The 10,261-nt window shown below is 36.9% G+C and overlaps 1 long non-coding RNA gene across 2 annotated transcripts; it reads right to left on the bottom strand.

Annotated features, from left to right (window-relative positions):
* Nucleotides 1–2,833: 2,833 nt before the first annotated feature.
* On the bottom strand, nt 2,834–9,508 carry LOC129347774 (uncharacterized). 2 transcript variants are annotated; one of them, XR_008600021.1, is made up of 4 exons: nt 9,463–9,508; nt 8,460–8,560; nt 6,597–6,697; nt 2,834–4,997 (listed from the first exon to the last, which is right to left on the bottom strand). It is a non-coding gene; the product is annotated as an uncharacterized LOC129347774 (long non-coding RNA). The 2 variants fall into 2 exon arrangements; XR_008600022.1 differs by lacking the exon at nt 6,597–6,697 and having other exon boundaries at nt 2,835–4,997.
* Nucleotides 9,509–10,261: the final 753 nt, after the last annotated feature.

Below are 10,261 nucleotides of genomic sequence, written 5' to 3'. Positions count from 1 at the left end.
AGGACCTGAGCTTTCACACAGTCTGAGGGCTGAAATTTTCTAAGTCCCACAGTAGTTCTCTGTTAGATTGAACTTTCAGACAGTCCAAGGACTGATATCTTCTAAGTTCCTGAGTAGTTCTCTGTTAGTTTGAACCTTCAGACAGTCTGAGGACTGAAATCTTAAAAGTTCTTGAGCAGTTCTCTGTTAGTTTGAACCTTTAGACAGTCTGAGGACTGAAATTTCAAAAGTTTCTCAGTACTTCTCTGTTAGTTTGAACTTTCTGGTTAACAGAAGCCTTAAAACTTGTGACCATGAGTCTTGATTTCACATTTAGACCATCAATCTGAGTTCTTCTCAGACCTTCACCTGTGGGTTTTTAGAAATCCTCAACAAACTTTGATTCTCTTCACAGAACAGTAAAGTTTGTGGAGATCAGAAGGTAACATTAGTTTGATCAATGCCTTCAACTACTAGTAGACTTTATCTGGAAAGCAGTTTTCTGAAATGAGTTATTAGTAAATCTGTCCACAATCAAACCAAGAACATAGAAAGAGGAAATGTTTGAAGAAACAACTTGATGTTTTCATTTCAGACGAGAAAACGCTTTAAGACCTGTATCTGTTGTTGCTCCTTTTGATCCTTTTATTGTCTCTTCTGTTAATTTGATCTTCTAAAGTTTAACTGGTGTCTTTTCAAATGTTTTGTCTTTAGTTTGATTCTTCTTAAATGTTTAGTTTTGCTCTTTTCTCACCTTTTATTCTTTTCTAATGTCTGATTTGATTTAGAAATGTTTTGTCTTTTTAATGTTTGTTGTTTTTTCAAATGTTTTATCGGCTTGTTTGAAAAATTTCCTTTTTTTCCCAAAGTTTAATTTTTCGATTAAATCTTTACGGTTTTTCTTTTTAAATGTTTTACCACCTTTTAATGTTTAATTTTCTTTTTAAATGCTTCATTGTATTTTCTGTTCAATTGCTATTTAAAGTTTTATTGTCTTTAAGATTTAATTTTCTAATTAAACATTGATTTTTTTAATTAAATGTTTTGTCTTTTTAAAGGTTTAATAATCTAATTAAATGTTTTGTATTTCTTTAAATGTTTAATATTCTTCTTGTTTAATTGTATTTTTCAAATGTTTATCTAAAATATTTCATCTTTAATGTTTAATCATTTTGTTTAAGGATTTTGTTTAATGTCAGAATTACATGTTTTGTATCTTCTGTTTAATTATCAAATTAAATATTTTGTCTGTTTAATATAATTTAATTGTATTTAATCTTTAATTTTCTTTTTAAAGTTTTATTGTATTAAATGCTTCTTTCCTTTGATTTAATTGCTTTTTTATGTAGTTTATTTCTTTAATCTTTTTTTCTGTCAAGACTTTAACCCCAACCTTAAAAATGAAACAAACCCTTAAATCACAATGAAAATACTTCTGTTGTCACAATCATGAGTTAGTCAATTTTTCAGTTTATCAATTCAACTTTATTTGTTTAGCACCTTTAACACAGATGACAAAACTAAACAAGCAAAGAGAAAAAACTATGCTAAAACTATCATTAAAGCTCAAAAACACATTTTTAAAAAAAACATTTAACATTGTAATAAAATGTGTTGTTTCCAGGGGATGGAGGGAGTTTATTGTAGTCTTCTTGGGCTCACATGGTAAATCATTTAAAATATAAACTTGATATTCAGTCTAAGGAAACTGCAGAGCGACAGAAGAACCAACAATATCTCCTGTTTTCTCCTTTAATGAGTCAATTCTTGTGCTTTTAGACCAAAGAACTACAGACTCTTCACAACCTGCTCAAACTCTTGGTACAGGACCTCACCACACGGGTCAAGAAGGTTTCCATCTCATTTCTACTCTGAAGCTCACCTTCTCCTGCTCAAACTGCTGACAAATGTTTCTGCTGCTCTAAAGTCTGGTCTCCAGAACTTCCTAAAAACTCTCAAAGTCTCTTCTGCTGCAGGTTGCTTTGTAGAACTGTTACAGAAAACCTCACTAAACCACATGGAGGGGCCTCAAGATAGTCGTCCAAATGAAACCGTACAAAAACCAAACTAGCACAACCCAAACGCTAAAGTCTCCTGCAGTCTACCAGAGAACCTCTGAGAACAGAGAATCAGGACAGGAACTCTTACCTTCTGGACAACCAACGTTGGTTCTCAAACCAGAATACAGAATGTGTCTGACCAAAAACCTCTAAACCACTAACTCAGCTGCAACAAATCCACTAATCACTGCACACATTAGCACCATGTGCTAACTGTGGCTAAAGAACCACATTTACCAAGACAACTATCCAGTACAAAGCCCTAAAACACAACAAGAAACACATTAAAGACAATTTTACTGCTGGAAGCTGCAAGCCAACGCCTAAAGAACAAACTAAAGCAAAGGAGCCAAACCCGGTTCACTGGTGAAGTGAAGCAGAGGAAATGTTTGGCTGCAGCTAAATAAAGCAGGAAGACACTGAGCTGCTCAGGTGTTCCTGATAACACCAAGCAGCCACCTGGACAGCCAATAGGAACACAGCTTACTGGAAGTCCAGAGGGCTGGGTTAGTGAAGGAAATTTAGTTTAAAGTTGAAGCAGAAAGTTAACAAAGAAAGTTGAAAACCACATTCTGATACCTGAAATCTCTGAGTTTTCACACAAAGAACATCTGAACATGTCAAACTGGCTTCATAGTAGAACCCTCATTGTAAAAACGTCATAGTATGGTGTGTTGCTCAAAAAACATTACGACCCGGCTGTCTAGGGTTGCCGAGGAGCAACACAAAAACAGGACAAATGCTGGATATTTATTTGAAAGAGTAAGTTTACAACACAACATGTGAGAAGAAAAATCACAAAGTCTGTCTTTAGTTCAGCTGAAAATATTACTTTTTGTCTTTTTTATTGACCAAACTTTTCAGGAAGTAGATGAAGAATAATTAAAGCTCTCATGTAGAAGTCCAACTTATTTTGGATCCTTGTGGAGAGTTTAATCTTAGAGTTTGTACAGCTGTTGAGTTTTTAGAGTCACATGGATTGTTTTGACATTTAATAACCGAGTCCTGAAATAAAATTACAGTTGTGGATTTCTGTCATTTAGTCTGGACTAAACAAATAACAGCAGCATAAATCTCAAACGTCATTATGAGGAGTCTGGATTGAGGTTTCTCACTTGATAATGATCAAAACATGAAATTTAGGTTGGTTTAAAGGAATATTCCACCTTAAATCTTTGAATGTTGACCTAAAAGGTTGGTTTCAGGAAGTATTCCACCTACAAGGTCCTCAAACATCCACCTCAAAGGAACATTCCACCTAAAATCCTTGGACATGCACCTAAAATGTTGGTTTAACCAAGTATTCCATCCAAAATCCTCAAAGAGACCTGAGGGGCTGGTTAAAAGGAATATTCCACCTAAAACCTCAAATATAGACCCGAAAGGGTGGTTTAGAAAAAATCCTTCAATGTAGACCAAAAAAGTTAGTATGGAGAAATATTCCACCTGAAATGTAGACCTGAGAAGTTGGTTTGGAAGAATATACCATCCTAAACATCCTTAAATGTAGACTGAAAGACGGTTTGGAAGAAAATTCCACCTAAAATCCTCCAATGTAGGCCTAAAAGGTGAGTTTAATGGTATATTCCACCTAAAATTCACTACTGTAGACCTTGGAGGTTGGTCTGATGGTATATTCCACCCAACATCCTTGAACATAAACTTAAAAAGTTCATTCAAAGGAATATTTCACCTAAAATCTTTCAATGTAGACCAAAAAATCTTGGTGTAAAGGAGTATTCCACCTTAAATGTAGACCTAAAGGATGGTTTGGAGTAATATTCTACTCTAAAATCTTCCAATGTAGACCTAAAAGGTTTATCTGATGGTATATTCTACCCAACATCCTGGAACATTTACCTAAAAGGTTGGGTTAATGGTATATTCCCAGAAGAACCCTTGAACATTGGGCTTAATGGTATATTCCACCCAAAATACTTGGACATATACCAAGAAGTCAGTGTAAAGGAAATGTAGATCTAAAAGGATTGTTTAAAGGAATATTTAAACGATTATTTTCATTATTTAATAATCTGTTATCAGTCAGAACCCTGGCAAACTTATTTTCATCAGTTTTTTAGTGGAAGTCACAAATAAAGGAGCTCTTGGTTTTTACCAGCGTTAGTGAGTCCAAAGCTGCTGTTTCAACACAGACACATTCACATCCATCCACAAACCTCTCAGCACTCAAACACCCACAGACAGGAGGCCGGCTGGACCGAGGCTCGGCGGCGTCCTCAGACCCACGAGTCGGGGAGTCGCTGAACTTGTTGGTCCGGTTTGAAGGCCTCCGTGTGGTCCAGTAGAAGTCCACGTAGTCGGTGTTGGCTTTGAACCGCAGCGACTGGCCACCATCAGGTGGACCGGCTCGTCCTCATAGGGCTCCTCCTGTAGCCTTGAGGGGACCACAGGAACATTCAGTAGCTGTTGGAGTTCTTCCTGTCAGGCTCGTGGTGGAACGGCTCTGAAGAATCTTTTACTTGTCTTATCTGGAACAATCTAACAGCCTAAACTGTTAACAGCAGTGTAAAGAAGCAAACATACAGACATAGATTAGGACTCAAACTAGATTTATTTTAGAAAACAAATCAACTTAGAGGCATTTGTTCACAGATGTGGCTGAATAGGAGGCCGTCCAATCAGATTTGAGGTCTTCACTCTGTAGGTTGTTTGTTTGGTGAGACTCTTGGACCTCCATCAGCTGATGTGGATGTTTGATGGTCTTCCTCTCTAGTGCCAGATGATTCATCCATGAATTCAGCAGCTACAGACTGAAATGAAGCTCATGCTGCCGTTATTGAATTCCTGTTCCAGATCAAATGTTCAGAGCTCACCTTGAATGCAGCCGTCTGCTGTCTGATAGTTTTTCTCATTGTAGTCTTCAATAAAGTCTTTTTCCTCATGTCAGGATGTGGTGAGACTCTTTCTCAGTCTCTGCAGACGTCCCTCATTGTGCATCTCCAGAGAAGAAACAGAAAAACTGATCACTACTTCAGCATCACAAACGCTCTCCAGCATTGAGAGTGTTTTAGGAATTCATTCATTATGTTGTGAACTTTGAAGGAGCAGAAACTTTACAGCTGCCAAAGATATGAGCTCCAATTCTGGATGTTTTAGGAAATGAAGTTCATCAAATGAACACTTGATTATTGCTGATAACTCTCATTAAATTACTGAAGAAATCCAACATAAAAACCTGTAAACTCTCAGGCAGCTTTTGTTAAAGTTTGTCTATAATTCTATCATCATGTTCTGGAACCAGGACTCTGCAGAAGTTCCTTCAATCAGATACTTGTGTGTTTCTATTTAAGGCCTCAGGTTTGAACGAACAGCAGAGGATTAGAAAGGAGTGATTTTAATATTTAAATCAGTCCAGTAAATGTTTGGCGTGAAAATTATTAAAATTTTGATTTAGATAGATTTGTGTCAAATAATATTGTAGAGTCTCACTTAAATACATCCAAATGAGTTCAGTGTATTTACAGTTTATAGAATATTTGATTTCTTAATCTCAATACTGTAGGGTCTGACCCTAAATATTATAATAATGATGTCAATTTAAATAATATTGTAGTGCAGAGTCATAAACTTTAATCAGCTAAACTTGTATAATAAATATCACTGCACAATCTTAACCTGAACATTTATATTATTGAGGTAAATTTACATAAATCATGATATTCTAGAGTCTTAACTGGAATATTTCTAACATTAATCTTTTTGTATTGTGCTGATAAACAACAATAACCCGACTTTCAGATAATATTTGTTGTCTGTGATTGTGAGACTAAATTCCTCCACATTGTGGAACTGGACTGAATTTCCCAAAATGGAAACATGGACAGAATTTAACACTCATGTATCCATGGCAACGCAAAAGTTTCTGCTTCTTACCAAAGTTCACAACACAAGTAAAGACTTTAATGTAAAACTTCAGGGATGACTGCTGACCATAAGTATTCTGATCAATACTTCATGATCAATATCAGGACAGATGTTACAACTCCAGCTGTTGCATTAGACTGCAGTTATTCACAGAGAAATTAAAACATCACATTCCTCATAAAAACTAGATGGGACTTTTATTAAATAAAGTGTTGGTGAATAAACAGTGTAAAAAGTGCAAAGCAGCTCCATTAAATCAGGAGATGTGAGACTTCCACAGCATGGATCACCATCTGCTGTGTTGATTCATAGCTGAATGTCACAATGAACTGAGATAGAAAAGCTGCTTTGAGCTGCAACATTACAGTCTGACAATCCAACACCATCACAGTTTTCATCTGGTCTAACATGCTGTGAAGTTCAGTTTTTACCTGAATCAATACAGAGATTCTATTTTCAACTAAGACTGGAATAAAAATTAGAATGTTATGAGGTTATTAATGCAACTAAATCCTTTCAGATGGAAGGATTTATTTCTAAGTTCTAATTCAAGTATCAGTTGGAGCACATTGCATTGACAAAGAAAAACAGCGAAACCTTCACAGCAACATTTAATAAACCTAAAGCTTCCCTGTTGGCACATTGGTGGAGTTTGTTACTGAGCATCTGAACCTTAAATCCAGTGAGACGACCATCTTCAGTCGAGGCCAGTCAGAGAACTTCAAGACCTTCCATCAGCTGGACCAGATGTGGCATCATCTCCCTCTGAACATCTGGATGACAGGAGAAAAGACAGAAATCAAACACAGATCACAGAAATACAATTTATTCACTTTCATCATTTTATAAAAGTAGCATGAACTTTATTAAAACTTGACAATATCAGTAATGAAAGTAAATGTTTTTATCTCGTGTTGAAGCTAAATTTAAAGTCAATTTTAATGACAGTTTATCCTGAGAGGAGTGAGAATGGAGCTTTTCTTTCCTTTTTAGAATATTCCCTCAAAATATTGTTTATTATTGGCTTTAGAAGCATTTTTCTTTATTTATTTTTAGATACCTCAGACTGATGCACTTTGCTGGTTTGCAGATAATTTCATGTACAATGACAATAAAGATCTTCTATTATAACATATTTTGCTAAAACAAGAACTGCAAACCTTCTCAACCATCTCTCAGGCTGCAAAATTCCAACTGCGATCAAGAATAATCTGATGTAGTTATTATTATAAACTTTACTGAACCAGCCCTGGAATTAATAAAAGTCTGTATATGGATATGATTTTCTCTGATGGGACCACTAAAATTGCATACAATAAAGCAAATCTCTTCTGCACTGCACACATACTACACTTTTGTATAACTCTGGATGTCAGAGTAAAGGCAGACAGATCCACCAATCAGCCACAACATTCTGACCACTGACAGCTGAAGAGAACAACATCCATCATCTTGTTCTAATGCAAAGTTCTGCTGGGAAACCTTGACGTTCATGTGGATGTTTGACATGTACCACCACCTAAACACTGCAGGACAAACAACCCCCTAGTCTCCATGGCAACAGCAGTCCTTGATGCCAGCTGCCACCCTCAGCAGGACAAATTAAAACTGCTCAGGAGTGGTCTGAGGAACACGACAGAGCTAAGCTGTTCACCTGGGTTCCACACTCCCCACATCCAGATCTGATTGAGCATCTGTGGAATGGTCCAGGATCAGCCTGGTCTAGGTAGGACCCACCCTGCAACCCACAGGATCCACAGAATCCACAGGACATCCCCAGAGGTTCTGATGAACCACTGGGTCAGAGGAGTTTTAGCAGCATAAAGGGACCAACACAGTATTAGTCAGGTGGTCAGAATGTTCTACTGTTATATTGTCATGCTGATTATATGATCAGTAAATGTTACCATCAATGATAACGTCCACATTGATCAGGAAAAAAAAACAAACTATCAGTTCATTCAGAAACTGTGGGGTTAAACCTAAAAACACAGACCTCAACAGCAGTTTGTTTCAAAGCAGAACACCAGCTGGTTTTCACTAAAGAAGCTTTCAGAGCAACAATTAAATGACAGTTTTGTTCTCATTAAGTTCACAGAGTCAGAATCAGTCAAAATAATGTAGACACACATCAGGAAAAGAAAAACTTTTATAAATATTTCACTTGTATAAGTACTTCTATACATATAGATTCCTCTTTCTAAGTTTGATCAAATCACGATAACTCTGTGTCCTGTTGTACGATGTTTTCCCAACAGATGGCGCTACCCTCATGAATGGAGCATCAACAAGTGACGTCTACAACACAACAGAAATGTCTGGAAGCCAGTGGCCACCACTTTGAGCACCTCTTGTAATTGTAGAGGCCAAAGATAACTTTTATTAATCTCGTGATGTCTGAATAAATTTGGTATTGAAATATTTATGCAAGTTTTTCTTTTCCTGATGTGTGTAAACATTATTTTGGCTGACTCTGTATAATGGGTTTCTGACAGGTCACCAGGCAACATCTTTTTATAATAATGACAAACATACCTGCATTCTACAGGAGTGATTTTCCTCATGTGCAGGTAAAGATGTGTGAGGAGCTTAGAGATGACAGGAGCAGGAGTCATCCTCACTAATTCAGCTTCCACCTCGAAACAGAAAGACCACAAACAAACACACTGATATACTCTCAAACGTTCAACCTCACAGCCTCAAAATATCTGTTTAGGAAGTGTTGTGTTTCTAAATTCTGCTGAAAGCATTGACAGACATTCTCTTACAAGGTTGTGTAAAAAGCAGCCTGTCCTCTGAGCTACTGAGAAATTTTCCTGAACAAAGTTTCTATGTGTAAATCAGCTCAACAAAAACTAAAGCCTCAGTCAGAGATAACAGGTATCGCAAATTATAAAGAAATTTCTTTGTTAACTCAGACTTTCTGCTTCAACCTCACATAAAAAGGGGAGTTTAACTCATCAGGTGACTGAAAATGAACGGCTTGTGCAGTTCTAGATCCAAAAGTAGGATGTTTCACCTCATGTTTTACTACAAATACATGCAGTAATAAATAAATACAATGTCTGGTTGTTAGTTTATTCACTATTAATGTCATTTTATATACTGGATTGAACTTGAGCAGTGGAAGAGAGAAGGAATTTAATGAAATTATGGAGATTCAGAGAGGTAATGTTGCGCAATGTTAAGTTAAGGGAGGTTTAATTCAAACCAGCTGAATATTAAACTTCACTGCAGCTGAACGGGTTTCAGTTAACCTTAAAGTAAAATAACTTTTTTAAAAGCTAAAATACACAGCAGAGAAATACAGGTTGAGAAGGTCATTCTAATAATGAGGACAGTTGCGGCAGCAACTAACACAGGTGTTCAGCGGTAAGTTAGCCACCTGTGTTAATTAGCCCGCTAGCTAACTTAGCCGCTTAGCTAGCTAACGCGTCCGGACCAACTGCTCAAACACGACACAACACAACTCTTCACAAGTCGCTGACTTAACGTACAACAAAATAACGCTACTGATTAGAAGTATTTATCTTCTTACCATGTTTTACTCCAAAAACAAGATCAAAAGCGGCCAGAGATGCTACCAGACGTGCAGCTGTAGTTGTCGGCTGAAAAACTACAACTCCCGGCAACAACGTCACTTCCTGTTGATGGGGACGAGAGCCTCTCGGGTATGGACACATAAGAACCATGTGACAGGTCATGGCCACGACGTGATCACGCTTATTTCAACGTAAGAAGTCCTCCAAATAGCGGTAGTGATGGCTGATCGAGGCTTTGTTGAAGCTTCGACACTTCATTCAAAACATGGTTCATTACTCGAGGCCTCAATGACACACAGTGCTCGAGTAGGACATCTAGTGGTCAATAGTATGAAGTGCAATCAAGACGTGGTCGTTGGTTCATGGATTGTTTTGGATTTGATTCGCAATGCACACATTCCTGTTTGACTACACTAGATGATTGTATGGGTTGTAGTGGACACAAAAATAATATTACTAGTAATAATAATGACAATAACTATTGAAGAGCACGTTTCTTATTTCCCATGTTTGTCTGTATCCCTATATACTCTTTGCTTATATTCTGTGTTATGAAACATTTAAACGGTGCTGCTACATTCATGAGATGCTCTACAAATACAGACTGATGTCATTTTCACATGGGGCTGGTGCAAATAAAGATTTTATGGATTATTATGGATTTTGGCAAACTATGTCTTGGGGTTTATTGGTAAAGAGGTCAGTAAAGAGGGTGTGCTTATGTAACTGGTTATGAGGTTTTATTGAGAAATAATTTATCAACAGTTTTGGGACCACTGTTCCCTCTAAGCTGCG

The sequence above is a fragment of the Amphiprion ocellaris genome, chromosome 20, assembly GCF_022539595.1.
Source record: "Amphiprion ocellaris isolate individual 3 ecotype Okinawa chromosome 20, ASM2253959v1, whole genome shotgun sequence".
Classification (NCBI taxonomy): domain Eukaryota; kingdom Metazoa; phylum Chordata; class Actinopteri; family Pomacentridae; genus Amphiprion; species Amphiprion ocellaris.
This window is presented reverse-complemented; position numbering and strand designations above follow the sequence as displayed.